This window comes from Dunckerocampus dactyliophorus, chromosome 14 (assembly GCF_027744805.1).
Source record: "Dunckerocampus dactyliophorus isolate RoL2022-P2 chromosome 14, RoL_Ddac_1.1, whole genome shotgun sequence".
NCBI classification, from domain to species: domain Eukaryota; kingdom Metazoa; phylum Chordata; class Actinopteri; order Syngnathiformes; family Syngnathidae; genus Dunckerocampus; species Dunckerocampus dactyliophorus.
This window is the reverse complement of record NC_072832.1, coordinates 24982820-25007383: the sequence shown is the minus strand read 5'-3', so window position 1 is coordinate 25007383 and position 24564 is coordinate 24982820. Positions and strand designations below refer to the sequence as shown.

The window sequence follows — 24564 nt, the reverse complement described above, 5'->3', positions numbered from 1 at the left end:
AACTTGCCATGTCCAAATATGAAAAAACATTTGTTTTTTGTTTGATTTTTCTTTTTTTGTTGACTGGTGATTTAATTTTTTGTTATGAAATATACAATAAAAATCAAACCTTTTTTTGAGACGTAGTTATTGCTTTTAGACACCGAAGACCAAGAATGCCTTGAATTTCAGTTTTATTTTTTGTATTTCAAAATAAAATTCTAATATAACAATTGACCAAAAGTTACACAGGCGGAGCAATGATTGAGTTGTGATATTGTGAGTGACGACTGTAGTTTGGAAGGCAGAGTGTGTTGTTGTTTGCAGCGTCTTTGTGATGATTGAAAATGTTTTGTTTTATAGCGACCATGAGATATTGTCCTCCAAGAAAACACCTTGTAGGTGTTTGCCCTTCCTGATTAAAAAATTTAAATTAAATTAATTAAATTTAAATTTTTGCATGTTTGTCACACTTAAATGTTTCAGATCATCAAAGAAATGTAAAAATTAGTCAATGACAACACAACTGAACACACAATGCAGTTTTTAAATGAAACTTTTTATTAAGGGAGAAAAGAAATCCAAAGCTACATGGCCCTGTGTGAAAAAAGTCTTGCGCCTAAACCTAATAACTGGTTGGGCCCCCTTAACAGCAACAACTGCAATCAAGCGTTTGTGATAACTTGCAATGAGTTTCTTCCAGCGCTGGGGAGGAATTCTGGCCCACTCATCTTTGCAGAATTGTTGTCATTCAGCCACTTTGGAGGCTTGTCCAGCATGAAGCACCTTTTTAAGGTAGGATTCAGGTCAGGACTTTGACTAGGCCACTCCAAAGTCTTAATTTTGTTTTTCTTCAGCCATTCAGAGGTGGACTTGCTGGTGTGTTTTGGGTCATTGTCCTGCTGCAGAACCCAAGTTGGTTTCAGCTTGAGGTCACCAACAGATGGCCGGACATTCTCCTTCAGGATTTTTTTGGTAGACAGCAGAATTCATGGTTCCATTTATCAAAGCAAGTCTTCCAGGTCCTGAAGCGGCAAAACAGCCCCAGACCATCACACTACCACCACCATATTTTACTGTTGCTTTGATGTTCTTTATCTGAAATGCGGCGACACACCTTCCAAAAAGTTCAACTTTTGTCTCGTCAGACCACAGAGTATTTTCCCAAAGGTCTTGGGGATCATCAAGATGTTTTCTGGCAAAATTGAGACGAGCCTTAATGTTCTTTTTGTTCAGCAGTGGTTTTGGTCTTAGAACTCTGCCGTGCAGGTCGTTTTTGCCCAGTGTCTTTCTTATGGTGGAGTCATTAACACTGACCTTAACTGAGGCAAGTGAGGCCTGCAGTTCTTTGGATGTTGTTGTGGGGTCTTTTGTGACCTCTCGGACGAGTCGTCGCTGCGCTCTTTTGCGTCATTTTGCGTCATTTTGGTTGGTCGACCACTCCTGGGAAGGTTCACCACTGTTCCATGTTGTTGCCATTTGTGGATAATGACTCTCACTGTGGTTGGCTGGAGCCCCAAAGCTTTAGAAATGGCTTTATAACCTCTTCCACACTGATTGATCTCAATTCATCTCAGGTGAGTTATGTTTTAACAGGGGGGCAATCACTTTCACACAGGCCCATATAGGTTTTAATAATAAAAAAAGTTTCATTTAAGAACTGCATCTTGTGTTCAGTTGATGATCTGAAACATTTAAGTGTGACAAACATCGGGAAAAAAAAAGGAAATCAGGAGGGGGGCAAAAACTCTCTCACACCACTGTATCTTGTTCATCATTTCCGGTGTTGACTTCAGTTAGCAACAATATTGGGAATCTGCTGATGGACATGTGAAATATGCTTATTGCTTGTGGCTGCAAACACTTTTTTTTGTGGCATTTAGCGTGAGGGAAAGAAATAATTGATATTCCACAAATGAGGTGCATTCTGACTTGTTGTTCATCCAAAGTAGTGTTAGCTGTGTGAGCGTGTCAGACAGCTGCACATTCCAATAACACCACACATGTATTTATATCTCACTAATAAAGGAAGGAATCTGTGTGTGTGTGTATTCTTGTCATAAGCTGACAGACACCTGTGTGGTTGTTGTGAGGTTCACTTTCACGTCGTACACACAGCAGCCATGTTGTAGGTGTGTTGGTGTGTATGTGTGTGTAATAGCTATGTCTTTCTAAATGGACCATTGCAGTACATCCACAGATGTCACCTTGTCTCTTTTTGTGCGTTGTAATTGTTGTGTAGATGATCAGCTGTTTGTGTGATAAAGCTTATGTAGTGGGACATGTAGGTACAGTAAGTCCCACAGGACTGCAATCTATTTGTGGTGGTTGGTTGAGGCTGTCAAATCTTTGTTTTATGATAAAGCCTTGGTCACAAGCGGTCGTACGGGCTCCTAGGGCCGGTCTCTGTGCAAGAAACACACGGAGGGCGCACGTGTGACGTGAGTTTCTTTGTTATGTCAAGCAATCTCGATGGGCGCTTTTGTTTTTTTTCAGGTTGCAAGACAAACTTGCACACTTTGTACGTCTTCATGCATCGTCCGTACGGCCAACGTGTGTCTTTTCTTCGTTTTGCTGCTCTCACGTTTAGGCAAAACGTCCATTTTTTTTTTTTTGAATGTCGCACTTGCCGACTCCGTACATGTGTCGCGTGCCACACGTGCGCCCCAAATACGTAATTAGTGCGGCCAACGCAGGTTCAGATATTTCGTACGTGCTCCATGTGTGTCAAGTAAGTCGGGTATATGTCGCCCATACGGAGAGAGTTCATCAATTGCCCGAGAACTCCGGTATATAAAGTTGCAGGGGTGCCTACGGCTTTGTTCTATATGCTTTATTTTATCCCTGTTTATATTTACAAATGTATATTTGTTTGCTTTGTCTATATTGTAGTATACAGTATATGTGAATATACTGTATATTGGATTCCTGTTGCAATGCATATTGTTATTTACATGAGCGGATATGACGTATATGCCTCTATTTGCCTATTGTCTCATTTCAGCCTGTTAAATGTGAATATTTTAGAATTTCCTTGTCATCCGTTAAAGCAGATCTGTCTTTGTGTTTTAGGTAAGATATTCACACACATTTGCTTTGACTTTGGAAAACACAGGTGGACATTTTTGCTTCTTTTCTGATATGTAGCCGACCAACCCAGTAACTGTTTGTTTGTTTTCATATCGATTTGGTCCATCTAGGGCAGGGGTTGGCAACCTTTAGCATCTGGGCCCGTTTCCTCCAAATTAAAAACCCACTTGGCACCACAAATCCTATTCGAGCACAAAGTGGCTATCACACACAGACGTTTTCAGGTCAAAGATTTCAGCCTTTCATCCACACGGAAACGGCCTTGAGGGGGCCCTGGAATGGTATTGTTTTTAAAACGGCTTGCAGAGTGGGGAAAATCTGAAAACGCCGGCTTGTCGTTTCAATTTAGACAAGCTGCTTTCTGAAAACGATGACATCGCCGTCACGTGACCAGAAGTGAGCTTTGACGACAAGCCAACAAAACATTTTTGACTGGCCTGGATCAACATTCTTCTCGTATTCCTGATATTTTGTTGTCTTCTTGTTCCTCTTCCAACAGTCTTGTTTCTTAAGCCTTCTCCACCCATTTTTGGATCATTGGATCAACATTTGCAATAAAACTGTTGTTAGACAGCAATTAGTTCCGGCTCCGGCACCACTCTCCGTGTCGCTTTAGTCGCCATTGTTCATAAGCCACAGAGGAAGCTAACAAGCTAAATAGTTGACCATAGGTGATGTAAATCTCTTTGTGCTAGACTATTCCATATGCGTTTAGATACATGGGTTAAGATACGATTAAAAAACAAAACACAGTACACTAAGTCCCCAACCAACGAACACAATTGGTTTCAGACGACCGTTCGCAAGTCGATTTGTTCGTAAGTCCAACAAAAAGTAATATTACCAATGATATAGGTACTACATGTACGTGTATACATATATACATATATGCGTATGTATGTAAATATGAGTTTGGATGCAGTAGTAATATTAAACAAGGATAATTAATGAAAAAAACAATAATAAAAATGATATAATAATACAGAATGATAAATGTTATTTACCTTTTGAAGAGGAGTGGTCGAGCAAACGTCGTTGTGGTGGAGGAGGAGGAGGAGTAATTGAAAAAAGGACAAATCATTGTCGTTTTTAGACTCTTCTAAAAGAGGTAGTGTTCTGTGGGTGGTGTAGAATTAAGCAGGCCTATTAACTCTTCATAAACTTTAATCACACGCTCTGTCCGGGTTGCATCGTACAACTACAACTTAGCCTTCCTCTCTCTCTCGTCTTCCTCTACCTGTTGGTCCCATTAGCAGTGTCACAGTGCCCTCTACTGGTCAAGCATGTAGCAGTATAAATATGGAGTTCCAAAAGGCAAAATACATGAAAATATAGACCAGTCAGCTTGCGTTCGGATCTCAGAATGTTAGCATGTCGGATGTTCGTAAGTTGGGGACTTAGTGTATAGCTTAAAATCCCAACAATAGGACTCGATTTGATACGATACAATGGTTACATGCAGTATGTTGATGTAGACATGAATCTTACGTTATGAAAAAAGAAGCCAGTTGTATAAAAGTGTCATTCATACAGTATTTTCAAATGTGTAAAAGAGCACATCGTGTCTCCAAGCATGCTGTAAGGCAGGGGTCCCCAACCTCCCCAACGGGCTGCAAGTTAAAAAATAAAGTAAATTGTAAATAACGACATAAAATTGTATGTAAATGGATATCAATTTGGAAATATGGCCCGGTTTATTTTATTCAAAAAACAATATACAGTTAGAAATCCCACCGTTTCTGCATGTTTAATGTGAGCAGCGACTTGTCCCACTTTGTTCGACGGCCCTTGAATGCACCATCTAATGTTCTCCCACTCTGCGCGGACTGCTATAATGTATATTTACCCCTTTTCCTTTGCCTCATATTTTCTCCAAAATGCTAATACTATGTAGGAATGCATAAAGGTTGTTCACTAATGTTATTTAGAGCCATTCTGGTCTTGCTAAGTCGTGCTTAGTCGTGCTAAGTCGTGCTAAGCGACGGAGCATGCATGATAGTCGTTTCGCAGGGCAGCCCAGACTGTCATGTTGTTTGAGAAACACTGTGAACCGGTTGCTAGTGTAAGGATTAGAGCCCTACCGATATATTCCGATTATGACATATCACAGATTAATCAATATTGGTGAAAATGTAGACAATATATAACTTTTTTTTTTTTTTTGCTGCGCCGCAATTCAGTCGCTCCCTCCCAGTGTGTCTCCGTGCTGCCTGTACCCGGCCTCTCCCCCTCACACACAGCAGCAGCACTCTCACTCTGCCACGCTCTCTGTCAATCTGCTGAGAAGGAGACGAAAGCGAAGAGAAACTCCTTTTTTTTTTTTTTTTTTTTTTTTTTACACCATGGAAAGCTGTGACTTAGTAAAACAATGTAACACTACACTTTAGTGCCACGCTGTCAGGGTCCAGCAAGGACAACATTCTAGTTTTCACACAAGTTTTAGAGAGTGTATGACAGTGCTTTGACGTCATATAAGTTGCATCTCTGTGAGATAAAAATAGGTGCAACTATATTCACATGTCCACCATTATCTAAGACTATTATACCGCGTTGTAAAGTGAAATAAAGATATGGGCAGATACACACAGCGTCCCATTTCACTTTTTTGAAAATGTTCAGTCATGTATATTGCATGTTTTGAAAGCAGCTACATCGTAACATAAATGTAGTTTTGTCCTTTTGTATTAAGTCGAGTAACGTGATGCATGTTTTGATTATTTGTAGTCAACTTTTTTCACTTTTTAATGTTTGTTTCAGAATTTGTTTTTCAGCTGTTTGCAAATACTCAGTGGCTGCAGATAGAACTTTTCAATAGCTAGTAAATATGACTAATTGGTATTGGTAAGATGTTTTTATGAACATCCTTCCATCCATTTGCTATGCGCTAAGCCTTTTATAAACACATCATGTATTAGTTGAAAAACACCTGACATTAGCTTATGTATTAGCACTTTCAGCCCAATGCAGCCACTTGTTTTTATTTTAAAATGCTCAACTGTAGTATGAAATTCTAGGCTAATGACCAAAATGCACTAACTGTATATATTTTACTTTGATAGGCAGAAGGGAAGAGTAAAGTATGGAGGCGTTACATTAGATGCAACATTAGCCAGGATTCCAGCACCAGCAAAGCAAAGAACACTACCAATTTGTAGCAACACCTAAAAGTAAATCACAAAGAGGCATGTCCTTCTGTTGACAGTCTTACTCATTAAACTTCCTTATTTTCATTTGGTAGTTTTCTGCTTCTTTGCATTGAATTGTATTTTGGGTAGTGAAGCTCTGATCGGGGGTATATGCTGCCAATATGATCATCCATGAGTGAAACCGATATTGATACTGAAACGGATCAGGTGTGTAAATTTGTAAATGTACGATTGGTATGCTGCAATGGGGGCAGAGCTGATCGGCGGATGTTATTGGCGTTATGAAGCAAGTATCTGCATATGCTGATACCGTGCTTTTTCACGGAAATCATCCGATACTCATCGGTGGCCAATCGATCGGAGCACCCCTAATTTTGGGTATTATAAAAATTTATGTTCATGTACTGTGTATACCCTGTGTAGATCAGTGCTCTTTTTTCATATATTGGCCAATATATCAGTTGTAGACTGATTATATCGGTTATCGGCCGATATGTTGGATATCTGCTTTCTTTTAGCCCCCGATATTGGTATCGGTCGGGCTGTAGTAAGGGTCTAATCTTAAGGATTTATGGCTGATTGTTATCAATCCAGGAGGCTTCTGCCGATGCAGCCGCATCTCTCGCTTGTCAAACCGGACCTCCGGTCGCATCGGTTTATCGTTCACAACCCTAGTTGACCAGTGTCCTGGTTTCTCACCAGAAAACACTGCCCCCTAGCACTGCAGTAGAGAATGCACGGCACATGCTCAACCCCGACACATGCTCATGACTGCGTCGGAAGGGACGGCGTAGTGACTACGCAGTCGCATAAACCAGCTGGAGCCATGGGTTGCAGACCTCTGGTCCAGGGCATAACTGATTACTTGATTAATCAAAACAACAAGCTTCAGATTAATCAAAGAAAACAATGATTAGTTGCAGCCCTAATTGTGAGTAGTAAAAATGGTGTGCAAAAACAAAAACAAAAAGGGGATGCCTTCAGTCATCGTGTTACATTCTAAAACTGTCTTTTTGAACATTTTGCTACTTCATAACAGGTCAAATTCAACCCAATTGATGCAGTAATATTTAACATTTTTTTGTCAGTAAATGTAGTGTACTGTCTAAATTCACTCACTCAGGAAGTAAGAGAGTACACAGTACTTATTGACATAAGTGACGTAGTATTCCATGTGAAATACAGGATAGAAAGTCTTCCCAAACAACACATTTGTCTTTCTCTTGTTCGTGCCTCTTGACTTTTTCCATCTGTCCTCCACTTGGGAGTCTTCCCAGTCTGGAAGGCTGAGCTGAGGGATCTCTCTGCTCTATTTCTGCCTTCTTTTTTCCCCTCCTTCCATTTCTTCCTTTCTTTCCCGCCTGCACCTCTCCCTCCCTTGGAGCGTCTCCAGTGCTGCAGGCTGCAGGATCGGATTACTGCGGGAGTCTGGAGGCGCTCTGGCGAGGTGGAGGTGGGGGAGGGAGGAGATCGGGTTTCACATCTCCAGCACTCTCCTCTGTCTGCTGGCCTCCATCCTCCTCCTCCTCCTCCACCTCCCAGAGGAGCCTGGAGACAGAGTGGCTGAGCCGAGGAGGAAAACATGCAAGCCCTCCTCTTCCTGCTGCTGCTGTTGTGTAGGGCCAGCCTCTGTGCCGCAGCAGATAAATAAAAACCACGAAATTGGAAGTGAGCTTACACAGGGGCCATTCTTCACCCCTTCCACCTTCATCACCTCCTCCTCTTCCATTTCTGCAGAGATATTCCATATCATATGCTGTTTTCTTCCTCCTGGGGGTTTGGCAAAGGGGAAATTTCCCTGCATACAAATCACTTCCATGTCTGCAAGTCCACATGTTCACAGATGGTGTTCAAATGGTGTCTTCCTACCTACAGTGTCAAAAACATTTTCAGTGCCCTCTAAAAGTAGTAGAACAGTGAAATCAACTCCTTTTTATTTTGCTGTAGACTGAAAAACATTTGCCCTGCGATTGGCTGGCGACCGGTCCAGGGTGTACCCCGCCTGTCGCCCGAAGTCAGCTGGGATAGGCTCCACCATGCTCCCGTGACCCTAATGAGGAGAAGCGGTATAGAAAATGGATGGATGAAAAACATTTGGGTTTGACATCAAAGGATGAATATGAGAGCAGAGAGCAATATTTCAGCTCTTATTTTCAGGGATTACATTGCTTATTCAATCATTAAATGTCACTGAATTTCTACGCTCAGTTCCAGATTGAGTAGGATAGGTGTAGGCCTGTGTAGACCGCGTTTAGAGGTGAAAACAACATGAAAGACAGAGAGCAGTTTGTGGGTGAAACACAAGCAATTTTGAATCTGAGAGAAGATATATGTAAACTCAACCAAAATCACTGGTCATAACCAGTACAACCATTTGGAATGTACTGAAGAAGAAAGAAAGCACTGGTGTACTAAGTGGTTATCCACATGGAAACTTTATAAAGTACTTTCAATGGTCTCACCTTGGCCACCCCAATGAAAAATTTCTGGCTCCGCACTGCTCACACGTGTAGTGCTACTCTAACTGCTGGTTGTTTATGCTAGGGGCCGTCAATAAATTACTATTGCGCTGAAGAGAGTTCGTTAAAAAAAAGTCATATTCTAAATCACACCACAAGTTGATCCTACCCTAAAAGCATTTTGCACTCCCATTTTTTCCAATTTGATCTTTTATTGGATTAGGGACCTGATTCAGAAATTTGTTACAGAAGCCAAACAATATTGTCGGTCATGCTGTGTAATAAAAAGTAAATTCAGCAATATTTCCATAACTATATTCAATTCCAAAAATTCATGTTTGTAACAAAAGCTTATTTAAAAAAAAAAAAGGGATTGGCATTGGATCAGATCAAAAGCCAAAAAAATGTGGATCACGACACGCCTAGTTTGTAGTCATTGTAAATAAAATATATAAATAATAATAAATGTTTAGTAATAATAAAAACTGATGAAAGGGTTAATAGTTGAAAGAAATATGGTTGGATGATAAGTAAGTACAGGCAATGTTCTCACAAAATATGAAGAGTTGGTAGTAAGTACAAGAGTGATTAGACATAACGTTGTACAATATGTACACAGTGGTCCCGGACTCTTCCTTGTACTTTTGTAAACATCAACTGCTTGTACTGTTTCCTGAAATGGCTCATTTTAGTACATTGTTTGACTTTTTCCTCAATCTCTTCCACAATTTCACTCCACATACTGAAATGCTGAAGGTTCTTGGCGTTCTTCTCGCGTATATGTGTTTTAAGTTGAATGTTTCCCTCAGTTTGAATTTGTCCTCTCTTGTTATGCATAATTTTACCTCTCTGACTGTGCTGTCAAATAACATTGGTTGAGCTTTTAGCTGACGTTCTTAAGGTTACGTGAATTTATATATACATGTAGCATGTGTACATTGATAGCAGTTACAACCGCGTGCCCCCTGTGCTGGGGTCTGTAGGGTTTAAAAGGTTAAAAGTAGTAGTCGAATAAGAAATGTCTTCATGTTACTTTTAGCTGATAAGTCATCCATTGCTTATGTAGCATGTATCCACAGTGTAGTGCGATGGTGTCCTCTGATGCAGTTTGAAGGTGGAAGCAGCGTCCATGTTGGCTCTTTAATGGTATTGATCTCTGCTTTAAATACTCCCATCCAGTGAATAATTCAGACGCGCTCGCCAGCCACAGTGACTGTACACTAACCTTGTTGCCTCGTCTTTGTCGTCATGACGGTGATGGAACGTTCTATTGGATTTGTACTTTACTTTGACTGATTGAACATACTTGGCATTATACAGCCATCGCTCGCAATATCACGGTTCGATTTTCGCTCCCTTGCTAAATTGCACTGTTTCAGAAATGAATAAATGGCTGTTAATGGTAGACTATGGTCTATTATTAGTCAAAACATATTGAAATACAAGTGATATGTTGTATTGTGGTCACGAGGCGGCAGTAATGACACAAAACATTGATGATACATTAGCTTATATGACGTTACCTTAACACTGCATAAAGTCATGAAGTCAGCCATGGCATGTCCCACATGATAGAGAGAAGTAAATGTCCTTCTCCCATCCCATGTGAAAGTGCTAGGTTTTTGGCTTCTTAAGTTTAGAAGAAATACATTCAAGGCTAACTAGTTGGCTTGCTTGCTTGTTAGCTTGCTACCTCACTAGGCACTAGGTACATCTGCAGTCCCTGCAGCATAAGATTTGCGCAATGCGTTGTAAACAAATAATTATAGATGCGTAAAGGTGATATAGGGGTGTTATTTCATGTCTACAGAGATCTAATAATGTTAAAAAACCTATTAGAAAGTCTTTAAACAGGTTTTCTATGCACTGTGAAAACATTCAGTTCATTAACATTGAATCCTATATCGCAGAAATTCATTTATTGCGGTTGGGTCTGGAACCAATTAACCACTATAAAGGAGGGACAACTGTACATTGATATATCCCCCTAGTTCGATTGGAACTTTTGTGATGCCAGTCAGGCATATACCGGAGAAAATAGACGTTTGTGATAGGTTTGGTGCTTTCTGGTAATGTGCTGCAGCATGGATGTCGCACTGTTGTGGAATGCCAGCTTCCTTTGACGGTGCAAACATTGCGCCATTTTTTAGTTTGAAATAATCCCAAACTTTTCACAACCTTTCCTTTAGGCCCTTTCTTTCCCCCTTGTTGCTGTTGGGAGACAGTCTTTGTGGGAGAGAAGTTAGGACTTTATTTATACTTTACTTTGAGTGATTGAACATACCAAGCGTTAGGGTTAAATGTTTCTTTACTTGGACTTCTTCCATTGCTGAAGTGAAAGAACAGCGATGAGGAGGATTTGCCTTAATCCTGCAGGCTGATGCTTGAACTCATCCCTCTGAAGTCACTCTCACCCCTGACCTCCGTGTGCTCACCCCCTACCCCTGGATGTTTGTCAGCTGACCGCCCCGGACAGTGGACAGCATGTCCTCATCTCACATGTGGTCTTCATCTAATTGGGTGATGAGTTTGGCGCGTTTAGGGTCAGTTGAAACCAGGGTTCCTGAGCATGGCAACTGTGGGTGTAAGGATTCATTCACTACATGGATGCATCCATCTGGGTTCTCAAGTTTCCATTCAGAACGACATACATATCCACCTAAAATCGTTTAGAAGGTAACCAATCGATTGAGCCGATACTAGGAAATGAAACATTTAAGCACGACACTTTTTCTTCTTTTGGTCAGGTCAGTTGATTCACTTCATTCAGTATTCATATTTAACTCATCTGTTCTTATTTAACTCCTTTTAAGTGACACTTTTTGTACACCTATAGATAGTAGTTTACGGTCCAGTAGCAGTGATGCTTAATGATGTCATCATCTAGTGCGGCGTGTCAAGGTCAAAACACACGCTTATGTATGCGGAAGCAATGAATGGCGTGCACTTGCTTGTGCCGGGGAGGAAGGAGAGAGGAAAGGCTGGGAAGCCGTAATTTTTGTTAATGGTTTTTATTCCCTTTGTCACACATTTACACTCGCGTTTCTTTTGTATTCTACTTTTGCATTAGCACGTGTCCTTACACGGCTGCACGCCGTCTGCCATCACTTCACATGCAAAGTATCTGTTTGCTTTCGCGGTTTGGTCTCATCATTATCAAAACTTAATATCATAAACCCACCACACCACGGTATCCTGTTCAGTGTCTGTTAAGTTTGTCATCAAGACGGAGGACCCATCCTGACTCTCTCATCGACAAAAGGTACAAGGAGGCCACATTAGTTCCGCAGGTCCTTCATACCGACCGCTGTCAGGCTCTACAACACCTGCACCACCTGAACCATGTTGTAGTCACTATGCATTCTTTACACTGTACTCTTTGCTTGCGTATCTTGCTTGCTTGCTGCTGTAACAAGTAAATTTCCCCGCTGTGGGATAAATAAAGTACATACAATACATACATACATTACTTGCTAGTTGCTGAACCATTCTTCCAAATGGCTGCTCTGATCAGGAGGATTATCAGCACAAAAAAAGCCCCTGCTTCCATTGGCCCGTACAGGTGAGAAAGTTTCAACACCTAATTGAGGATACTGTACCACATTCATTTGCTGAGGAATTTGCATAATGTCCCTCACCTTTTGGGTGCAAAGTGCAGGATTGGATTGCACTGTTGAAATAATTAATCATGGCAAGCTACACCCGCTCTGTTCATCCTTATATTGTATTGCATTTTTAACTCATTTTGTGTACTCATTGATAATTTATTCTCAAGTATGTCAGCATTATTAATAATTTATACCTGATTCCCTTACAAAAACCAACGGGAATCTAGGAAACTTCATCTGTCCAGTATCCAGGAATTTGTTTCACAGTCACACTGGTTGAATTTTTGGGTAAAAAGAGAAGAGCTTTCAAGAGTTTTATTGTCATATGCATAGTAAAACAGGCAGTTATACTATGCAACCAGCTACAACTCAACACCAGCAAGACAAAGGAGATGATCATTAACTTCCAGAGGAAAACATCTCACTTCACACCGGTGAACATCCAGGGAGCGGACATAGAGTTGATAGACAGCTACAAATTCCTGGGTGTTCACCGTATAACTGCTGTTTTACCATGCACGTGACCATAAAACTCTCTTGAATCTTGAATCTTGAATCTTAACAACAAACTGGACTGGACAACACCCACCCCCTCTACAAGAAGGGCCAGAGTCGCCTCCACCTGCTGAGGAGACTGAGGTCCTTTGGTGTGTGCAGGACTCTTTTACGGACCTTTTATGACTCTGTGGTGGCCTCAGCCATCTTCTATGCTGTGAGCTGCTGGAGAGGGGGCAGCACGGACAGGGACAGGAGCAGGATCAATAGGCTGATCAGGAGAGCAAGCGCTGTACTGGACGGTCCTCTGGACTCCGTGGAGGAAGTGGGGGAGAGAAGGATGTTGGCTAAGCTGACATCCGTCATGGACAACACCTCTCACCCGCTACATGACACTGTGGGTTCCCTTAGCAGCTCCTTCAGCAGCAGACTGTTACACCCATGGTGTAAGAAGGAGAGGTTCCGCAGGTCCTTTATACCGACCGCTGTCAGGCTCTACACCTGCACCACCTGAACCATGTTGTAGTCACTATTTATTCTTTACTTGCGTATCTTGCTTGCTGCTGTAACAAGTGAATTTCCCCGCTGTGGGAATAATAACGTACAAATACAATGAAATTCTTATTCTGTTCATTCTCCCAAGAAAAGAAAGAAAACACAAGAAAAAGAATAAGAACATAAGAAACATAAATACCAATAAATTAAGCAACAACAACAGAAGAAACATTAATACAGATAAATAATACAAATAAATAAATAAAGTGCTATGAGTGTGTGTGTGTGTGTGTTGCGTGTGTGAGTGCTTCGTTGAGAAGCCTGATGGCTTGTGGGTAAAAGCTGTTTGCCAGCCTTGTGGTCCTGGACTTCAAACTCCTGTAGTGTCTGCCTGATGGTAGGAGTGTGAATAATGAGTGTTGTGGATGTGTGCTGTCCTTGATGAGGTTGTGTGTTCTTCGTAGGACTCTAGATTTATAAATGTCTTGCAGTGAGGGGAGGGCTGCCCCAACAATGTTCTGTGAGGTCTTGATCAGCCGCTGGAGTGCCTTCCTATCACATGTTGTACAGTTAGCGTACCAAACAGTGATGGAGGCGGTAAGGACACTTTCCATTGTGCATCTGTAGAAGCAACTCAGGATTTTGGTGGACATGCCAAATTTCTTCAGTCTTCTCAGGAAGTACAGTCTCCTTTGGGACTGAATCAATGTAAAGTAACTGAATCGTTTCAGATCGTATCATTCTACATGAATCAATGTCGTCCTTGAATCGTATCAGCAACCATGAATCGTGATACGAATCGAATCATTATTAAAACGAATCGTTACACCCCTAATGGCAACGTTTGGTGACATTTGAAAGGTTACATATCACAAAGGTAAAAGGTTGTATTTTTAGTGCAGCACAGTTGTATTCTAAGTGAAGCTCCGTCTTTGTTGCACGGTGGACATGCTGATCAACCTCTCAGTAGTGGTTGTGTGTTGACTTGCTGGCCTGCATACCTTAGCCTTATTTTTTCCTTCTTTACGAGGTGACGACTGGTTCCTCTGCTTTCTAGTCAGCCAGCGTGTGCTTTCACACATCATGTGACACGTCACCGCACAGCTACCGCACAGCTTCATACCCTGTCCACACGGAGACAACTTTTTTCCCTGAACCGTTTTTCAACACCACACGGTATCTTATCAGGAAATATTCCTGTCCACATGGAGCGACTAAAACTGTACAAGCCCCCCACAGAAGAAGACACTGTACATGTGCTGTGTGCAAACTCCAAGCAGGTGAATAAGACTGCAGCCACAACAGCAAATCAGAAATTGTTTCGTGCATATTGCATCATATAACATGCACAGGTGATTAAAAAAAAAACAATTATGATGTTTCCTGGCACGGGTGTCACGAGACGAGACACGAAATTGGGTCTCTGGAAACGAGACAAGATTTTAACATTACTTTCAAGAAAAGTACAATGAAAAAATATGACAGAATATTGCAATCTACTAATTTAATTTCTACTATGTTATGACTGACAAAAGGTCTGAAATCTTGTCTCATTCTCACAGACCCAATTTCGTGTATTGTCCTGTCTCGTGAACTAAGTGTCTTGTGACACCCCTAGTATGTATGTATGTATGTATGTATGTAACGTATACCAGCTAGTGTTGTGTGTGTGTGTGTGTGATAGTGTGCTGTATAAACTTCAATCCTCGACACCTTACAGGAAAAGTGCACTTTTTTTTTTGTATTTTGCCCATCATCCACAAGTCTTCTGTGAAACATGACCACACTCGACTTTCCCTTTCCTGTGCATTTTAAGGAGAGGAAAAACAGCTACCATGAAGGAGCTAACAATGCATGTAACGGGACGCACCTATTTAGACTATAAAGCCCTAAAAAAACCTCCAAAAAACACCAACAATGTTGTATTTACATAACAAACCTGTATATAAACAAAGCTACAGCAACATTGTTATTATAGCAGCTAACACAAAGAACAATTTTTCTGGCGTAGTGACGCAGTGCCTAACGCCACTATCAAGAGGTGACAGGCCCACTCCCAAACAAGTACCACAATTGATATCATGGTGACTCACTCCATGGAGAGAGAAAAAAGTGTCTACCACTGCAGGGTTTCTTGGCGCTAACAGTTCTTCCTTTGTTGTGACAAAGTCTTTGTTCCTATCTACGGGCTCTGTGAAATCAATGCACCCAGGAAAGAAGTTCCGGTAATGTTTAAAATTATCAAAAAAATACGGCAAAATGCTGTACAGTAAGTATTACATGTTATCATGAATGTTACTGCATGCTCACAGCATGGATATAAAACCATGAAATCCTGTTGGAGGTTTTTTTTTTTTTTTTTTTTTTTTTACAGGGCTTTATTGACGAAAAAGGTGTCTCAAGACTTGCATTGTTAGCGCCCTCATACTGTTTTTATATCTTTAGAATGCACAGAAAACGGAAAGACATGTGGTCATGTTTCTCATAAAGATTGTGGATGATGGGCAAAATTCCCAAAAAAGTGGACTTTATTCCTTAAAGAGCTGTGCTGGGCAGTGGGTTGACAAGCAAAATGTTGTGTCACAATGTTATTGTCAACATTATTTTCAGACCTTTTTTTTTTGTAATATTTGGCATGATCATGCGAGTACACCATATAAAAAGCAATAAACCTTTAATTTGGATGCAGCAAAATGCGTTTGGTGCACAGTGAGGTGTTATACTTCGGGAGTCACGACAGCTGAAATGTATGTTCCACCATTTTGTGTTATTTATTTCATTGTCTTTGCCGCAAAATTTTTCATTTCGCAAAATGACGTTGCGCAAACAGGCTGAAATTGACATCAGATAGTGTCTCATACACCACAGGCATCAAGAAAGAATTCCATCATGTAGCACACCACACACAGCTAGCCAGTAGCAGCCCCCCCTCTTCCCACTGGGACAAAGTGACTGAATGAGTGACGGGAGAGAACCAATGTGCCCAGGTGTTGAGACAGATGCACAGACTGATCTCTCTTGTCATACAGCCTGTTTGGTCGAGAGAGAGGACGACAGCAAACACCCATGCACATGTCAATATAACGAGGCCGAAAAAATTATCGAGTTTGTTTTTATTTAGTGTGTGGTTAATTGATTGATTGATTATCGTGACAAGCCTAGATACCCTAGTTACACGGACAGTCCCATTAAATGTTGATGAGTGAGGGCAAACACACCAAATCTTAAAAAGAAAAAAAATTCAAGCCAAGTGTGTGCTAGTCCAAATTTAATAGTGGCGGGCCACCACAAATAAAAGGAAACACTGAGAATATTTACAGATGAGAAAATCCAATAATTACATGTGTGATGACATCACTTGACATCGCCCTCCCATGCTGTCGGTGCTGTATTTCCAGGGCCGATATTACCACCACAGGAGGAAAAAGCCAACTTGGATGTTGAATCTTGAAGGCAACTTTTCCATGCAGTGCATTTTTATGTGAAAGGGTTTTTGTTTGGACACATGGACGGGCTCTCTTTATGTTTGGACGCTCCAAGCTGTGCTCCATCATCAACATCACTGACCTTAGCCTGTTGGTGCGCTTCCTCGTGTCAGTTGCATAAATGAGGAAGTTGCCAGAAGCGGTGCATGTGACTCGCATGCAAAATGAAACAAAACTGACTTTATTAATTTGAATGTCCTAAAAAAATAAGCCTTTTTTTTTTTTTTTTTTTTTTTTACAAGGAGCACAGTGGCCCCGAGCTTAAAATATTAGGAGCGCAGGCAGAAAATGTAGGCGTGCACACCGAAACTTACTTTGAATGTAAACATTCACATTTCCTCTCATTTTCACTGTATTACTGATAAATTCTGTCTTGTCTATCCACCCTTTTTCTGTCCCTAACTTCTGGAAGGCCTCATTGGTGTCATCACATACTGTTCATTATAACTGTAATACTGCCTTCTTTCCTTCTTTTTTGGCATTTGTCTTCTTTCTTCCTCTTTAGGAGTTAGTGTGGGTTGGCAAACTAGCTCATTTGCGCGTTACTGCCAACTACTGGGCTGAAGTGCGGAGCACAAGTTTGTCAGCAACAAATAATAATACTTAAAAAATAATAAAATAAAATCACCAAATTAACTGGTAAGGTTGCCAGCTTCTGGAAAAATAAATCAGGGACACCTTGTTGGCAGGGTCAACCAACCCGACTGTTTTAAAAAATTTTTGCCATTGTGTGAAACAAATGTACTATTTGACACAAAACTGAATTTAATTTGATGTCTGTGTAAGAGTAATACTAATACATGGGAAGTTAATTGTATAGTATATATTTTAATTTTAAAATAACACATTTAACAGAATAAACAATGTAAATATATTTTATAGAAATCTGTACTGCTTAATATGAGTGTAAATTGCAACTTCCAGTAGTATGAAAGTTACTTTTGCAAAAAGAAAGAAAATGTTTTTTGCGACTACAAACACTTCAATTGCACTTTATTTACAAAGCACATCTCCACTCAAACAATCTGTCTCTATGCTGTTTTGTGCTCATTTGTGGCGAGATACAGGCATCACGTCTGGAGAGCTTAAGCAAATATTTTTGATCATAGCCTCCCTGTGGGACAATCAAGCTCCGAATGAACCGCATTGCTTGTTTGTTTTAAATTAAAATTTTGTGCTCATTCATGTCATCGTGCACACGCTGGCTTGCGACCCGATCCCAGAAAGTTTCAAAATGTTACACTTTTCATCGCTGTCGCCCAGACGAGGACCAATCATCGTGAGTTTCATTGATCGACAAATCAGTGGACAGGATGCTAATCAGTACGCTCTCGCAGGTAAACATGGAGGAATTTCCCGAAGCTATTTGACATTTCTAAAAAAGAATACAGAGATATAAAGAAAAAAGTAGCGGCATGGGAACCCATATCGAGCACGTTGACCTGGACATTTTTGTAAGTTTATCTTCAATACTAGCAAGATCTTGATGGACATCGGCTGCTTTTCTTCCTTTGAACTACTTTGATAAGCCCAAATTCCCTCCACATCAGCCCATCAAAATCGTGGGAGACTCCTCGTTTGCTCTGGATGTGAACACGTCACTCACCAGTGTAGTTGGTCACAGTCGCTCGTTGCCTTCCGTGTGTCAGGGTTTGCTACGTGTTGCCGATGAGTTTCGCAAACCGTGGTTGTTTGTCACCTCCCGTGTGTGGCACCCATTAGACTGTAACAAGCTGTTGTCAATTGACTCCACATTTCACTATTTTTCATTCTCACAGTAATAATGGACGTCCCTGGTCAACTCAATACAAGACATGTACTTTTATCTGGTGGCACACACGCCAGTGTCTCATATTTAGTTGCAAATTGTGACCATTTAGTTGCATTCTGGAGCCCCGCAAACATTTGCATTCTCTAACTTAGTCTTGCTGTGTCTATTCACACTGTATGTTGTGTTTCGTTGACGGAACCACGCTGCTCTCCCCTCAGACCGAGAGGCAGCTGTCATCCTCACCACGCTCTCGTTCTATTTTCTTCTTGCTGCTTCTATAAAAACATTTGGGTCCATCTCCTCCCAGGAACGAGGTGGAGCTGAGACGCTGACCGGCGATCTCCTCCTCCTTCCTGCTTCCACTGAAGCCTTTCTTCTTCTTCTTCTTCTTCTTCTTCTTATTATTATTCTTTTTCTTCTTCAGGAGCAGCAACGACGCCACCATAGCCTCATTGTGTGGTTGTTGTTGCAGCAGCTTGCTCAATTTTCACATGTTTTGATGGTGAAAATGTGATCTGATAAACATGACTCAGCATCTTCATGTCTCGTCCTGACAGGTTGGTGTGATGTGACTACTTCTCCCATGGAGCCTTGCAGCAACATGCTCGCTCTTAACACATGGACACACTGCTCAGGTATGGACACACACAAGAGTCATGTTCCAGTGGTACGGCACAGCAAGCTTTTTATTATGGTCACATGACACACACACACATCACACAATATAAAAAACTGATTAGCTAACTTGCCCCCTGCACTCTCCTCTGTTCTTTGATGAGATTAACCTCTGACCCCAGGAATGACGGCACAGCTAACCAATTAGGAGGCTTCCTGGTTTTTAATTGCAGCCTCTGATTGGCTCATTTTGGCTGTCGTCTGCTTTGATTAATAACAGCCGAGCAGGAAGAAGCCCTGATTACACAGAGCACACACACACACACACACACACACACACACACACACACACACCATTAAATGTGCACAATTTACGCGAGCAGGTTATGTTTTATATTTTATGTTATGCTAGAGGCGAAAGCTTCAGTGAGCACATCTTGTCGTCATTTCCTGTTTTAGTTAGTCTGCTTTTCGAGTGATCGATTTTGATCACTTGTGTCATCAAGCACATGGTTGGATGTTCCAGGTATACGTTCAAATCAGCCAGTCGGCATTGTGACTTTCTACACGTACTAAAAGACCTTCAGAGGCGGCCAGTCTGCTGCTCCTAATCACTCCCATATGTCCCGCATGAGCCACACGCACACGCACACACACAGACACGCAGCTCTCAGCTAGAGAATGCAAGTATGGATGATTTCAGTATGAAACTATGTTGGAGTTCCCCTTTAAAAAAGATTTAAGAGTTGAAACGTGAGATGAATGATTAACTCAAATACTACTCTCATGGTAGATGCCGTGATAGGAAAAACACACACACACACAGTACAGTCTTCCCTCGCTACACTGCGCTTCGAATATTGCTCCCTCACTATATTGCGTTTTTTTTTTTAAATAATAAATGATGGCTGTTTGGTGGTTGACTATGGTCTATTATTAGTCAATAAATATTGAATATTGTGGTCACTATGCATCAGTAAAGTTATGAGACATGTTAGATTTCATTACCTTCCACACTCCATGGGGACTGGCTACTGAGCCAGCAGAGCCCAACCGACATGCCTTGGCGGAGAGCCAGTGGAAAAAAGGGTTCTTTTCTCATTCCTTGTGGAAGTGGTAAGTTTTTGGCTTCTTTGTCCTTCTTCCCTTCCCCACTCCGTTTGAAACACTTTATTAAAGGAAAAGTGCACTTTTTTGGGGGAGTTTTTTGCCCGTCGTCCACAATCCTTATGCGACACATGAACACACGTCTCTCTCTTTTCTGTGTGTTGTAAAGATATAAAAACGGCAAAAAAAAAAAAAACACAGGTAGAAAGGCCGCTATTAAAACACCTCCAAAAAGCTCCAACAAGGTTTTATGGTTTTAAATCAATACTGTGATCATGTAGTAACAGGTACATTCATGATAACATGCCATACTTCCAGTATTTTGCTCATTTGAAGCATTAGCAGAACTTCCTTCCTTCCTAGCCAGCCTTTGTGGTGTGGCGAGGTGTCACAACGTAGTTCTTTGGTGTAACAATGTTGCTGTAGCTTGGTTAATATGCAAGTCACATTATGTACTGTAAATGGAGCGTTGTTGGCACTTTTTGGAGCTTTTTCCCGAAGGCTTTATAGGTGGAATAGGTGCGTCCCATTACATACGTTTCTTAGCCGCCTCTTTTTAGGTGTTTTTACATCTTTAGAACGCACAGAAAAGACAAAGACGTGTTTTTATGTCTCACATATCAACTGGAGAGGCTAACTAGTTAGGGGCAGCCATCTATTATGTCCCTGCAGTGTTCTCGTAGCTTGCACAATGTGATGTTAACAAAGAAGTGTAAAAGTGACTATAGGGGTGTTATTTAATGTCTAGAGGGCTCTAATAATGTTAAAACCCGTGTTTAGAAAGTTCTAAACAGAAAATTTTGAAAGGCTATGCTCTACCTTTATTTGTATTGTACCTTTTACACTGATTTTAACAACATAGAGTGTGTGCTTTTTGGGTTAGCGAATCAAATGTCCATTCATTAAATGCAAAAATCCTTACATTTATTGATGCAATATATCATTGGCCAATTTTGCCCAGTAATTGCAAAATGGATGCCTGGCTTGCTTTTCTAATGGGATGTCAGCTTCTGCACACATTGCTACAAAATCTTCAACAAACTGTAATGCCGTGCTGATGAAGGAAGATGTAGTCACCGATGCAATTGCAATCGCGTTATTAATGCAAAAAAATTGTATTTTATATTTATATTTTTTAAAATTTTCTTTACACAATTAGGCAAGATGTGGCAAACCGCCCTCGTATTTTGAAGGCCGGAAGTGTGTCATGCAAGAATAAACGTGCCTCTCGTCTTGTTTCACTCAGAACTTGCATGAAGTCAGCGGGCTTCGTAAACACAACCCGATATAAACACACTCATTCAGCCTGAGTCTCACACACACATGCAGCCGCACTAGCATGCGCTGCTAAACTAAGCTAACCCCGCTAGCTTCCATTCACACGCCGTAAGAGAGGATTTTCCAAAGTTTTTCACCAACTGTCACCAGTGTCCACATTTAAAGGCCTTCTCCTTGCGATTCTATCATTTCATTCACATGATGTCACTTTCCGCAAGATTCCGCATTTAATACCAAATTCCGTCTTTATTGGCCAGGTCCGCGATTCCGTCAACACGGAAACCATAGGGCCCCTCCCCTTCTACTCGGAAGAACAGACTGAATATAAAGATCCACTCCTGCACATGGTAGCGGAGATGACTAAAAGTCAGCTATTTCAGCTAGCTAGCTACTAGACATTTTTATTGTGGGGCTTTAACATGATTTGTTTGTTTTTGTTTCACTGGTCCCTTTACACGCACACGCATGTACGCGCACACACACACACACACACACACACACACGAAGGACCACCGTTACTGTTGTGTTGACTTTGTGGCTTGGCTTGAGCTTCCAAGGCGACACAGTGGATGGAAGCATGTGGCTACTCCTCAACGCAGTCCACTCTCTGACCACACACACACACACACACACACACACACACACCGGGTGTAGTGCGTGGCCTACAATTACAGTTATATTTTAGTATGATGTTTTCACTTGCGTGTTGTCATCAGCTGAGGTAGGAAGTGGACCACCGTTCCGCAGACGACTGAACAACTTCCCACATGCGAGAAGACAAAGTCACGTACTGGTGTGACTGGGAGCACTGGGAGCCCCATGGTGTCCCGTCCACTCGTCGTGCTGATTTATGATCATATTGCTGCTTTATGGTGTGAGTGGTTTAGTTTTATGACCCCACTGGAGGACAAAGGCAACACTGTGCCACTGATGGACAGAGCTGTTACTATGGCGATTAGACTCATTAAAACACCTTCAGGCCTGGAGACACGTCATACCAATTTATGGCGAGTTGAGCGCACAGCAACACAGGAGTGTTTTATTTGGGCAGCATTTCTTCTTTACACTTTATACTCAGTATATACACACATTATGCAATTTGGCTTAGACCAGGTTGCATATTAAAAATGAAAGTTAGCAGGTACATTTATATTTAAAATGATCTCGTAAATGCTACTTAGTGGCTACAGGTAGATTTGATGGGATTACAGAAAAGATGAAGATTAGTCGTAGAGGTGGAAGATGCAGCGAGGAAGAAGAGGCCCGCAGAAGCTCAGGGGATTGTGGGTATTCTTATGGTAATCTACGGCCGCAGATGAGGCGCAAAGCAGCCGAGCAAACAATGGCAGTGGAGCCAGAAAGTCTGGCCTGCAGTCTCCCAGGCCCTGAAAGGCATGTCGGGCAGGACGCCGACACCATCACCAGGCTGCCGCTGCAGCACCCGGGGGCCGCCTGCAAGGAGGGGACAGGGAACGGGGCCAACACGAAGGAAGAGAGGGAGAAAGAAGGAAGAAGTTGATGTGAAAAAGGATGCACTGTTTAAAGGAAGACCAAAGGGGAAGAGAGATTAGGAAAGAAGATAAAAAGTCATACCAAATCGACTTGTTTAAACCCAAGAACTTTCACTCCGTTAACTTCAATCCAAAAAGTCTCATATCTACCCCTGTCACGATAACAAATGTTGCTGGACGATGACTGTCCTACAAATTAGGGGTGCATGATAATTATCGAACCGATATGAGGGAATCGTCATATCTATAAATCTGATAACATTAAAAATAATTTTTAAAACCGCTGCAATGAGGCGAGATTACCCATGCTGTTCACTTTAAGAGGAAGACATTTTGCTTGCTAGTTGGACCAAATGCTGCACGAAGCCCATCGAGCACACAAAAAGCAGCCACCTGAAACGCCAGCAAAGCCACGACCCCTGAGACTTATTGTGCTGGGGTGTTTGAAAAGTTCAAAAAGTTTGGCAGAGGCCTCTATACTCCGCTTCACCTGACTTCTGTAGCGGCACACCGGCTGCTCGGAACATGTGTCCGAATATAGTGCACTTTGCTGGTGCACAGCAGGTGGCTCACTCCGCTCTATTCTCTATTCTGCTGATACGAGAGATGTGGTAGTAGTAATGTCATGATACTTGATTAGGACAAACCAACAGGTACACTTGGTCAAATTTGTTCCAGTCCTTCTTACCTCCAGGTGTGCACAAACTACAGCTAAATCAAAATTTTTAGAAGTAGATATTAAAAAAAAAAAGTTTGCGGTATTACATCTGTTTTGAGATGCAGATAAAAAAAGATTTTCCATTTCTACATCAAATTATTTCCAATAAACAATATTATTGTCAACATTATTTTGAGACCATTTTTTTCATTAATATAATGATAATATAATAAACTTTAATTACTCGAGTATTTAACATTGTAATTGGAATGTCACGAGCTATTAAATAGAATCAATTAAACAAACAAAGACAAAAACACACCAATGAAAACAAAATGGACTGTCTCTTGGTAAAAATTGCACTTAAATAAAAATCACAATCATAACCAAAAGCAAGTCATAGCACAAGAGTAACACACTTCCACGGAAGCATGATGTATAACAATTGTTCCTCAAAGGGTATTGATGAGAAAAAATTGACTGGTAGAAAACCGAAACTAATCGCCTATCAAGGACACTGTGCCATATTTCGGATTTTGAATCAGTGTCACTTTCGCTATTGTCTGAATATTGACAAAAAATGGAGAAATAACCTGGAAATACTCTGATGTTCACATTGTTTCAATGCAGACGTCAGCTCATTTGCATATACGCTTCCTTGATTGACTTTTAGTAACATTGTGTGTGGAATACACTGTTGAATAAGGGTGTCACAAGATCCCGCAAGATTAAAACGTGACAAAAAATGTCTCGTGGGCACCAGGCCTGAGACGATAATAAATAAATAAATGAATGCAATAAATGAAAACGAAGGGGAAAATGAATATATCGCCGTGGGCATGTGTGCCTGTTTTCCTCATCCCTCGC

The 24564-nt window shown here is 41.3% G+C and overlaps 1 protein-coding gene across 3 annotated transcripts in view; it reads left to right on the top strand.

Moving 5' to 3' along the window:
• The window catches only part of LOC129193751 (bone morphogenetic protein receptor type-1A-like), a 41183-nt gene that overhangs the window by 2052 nt on the left and 14567 nt on the right, over nt 1-24564 (top strand). For all 3 annotated transcript variants that reach the window (XM_054798338.1, XM_054798337.1, XM_054798339.1), the window contains exon 2: nt 19086-19163. The gene's annotated coding sequence lies outside the window, so the exon portion shown is untranslated. The remainder of the gene's footprint in view (nt 1-19085; nt 19164-24564) is intronic.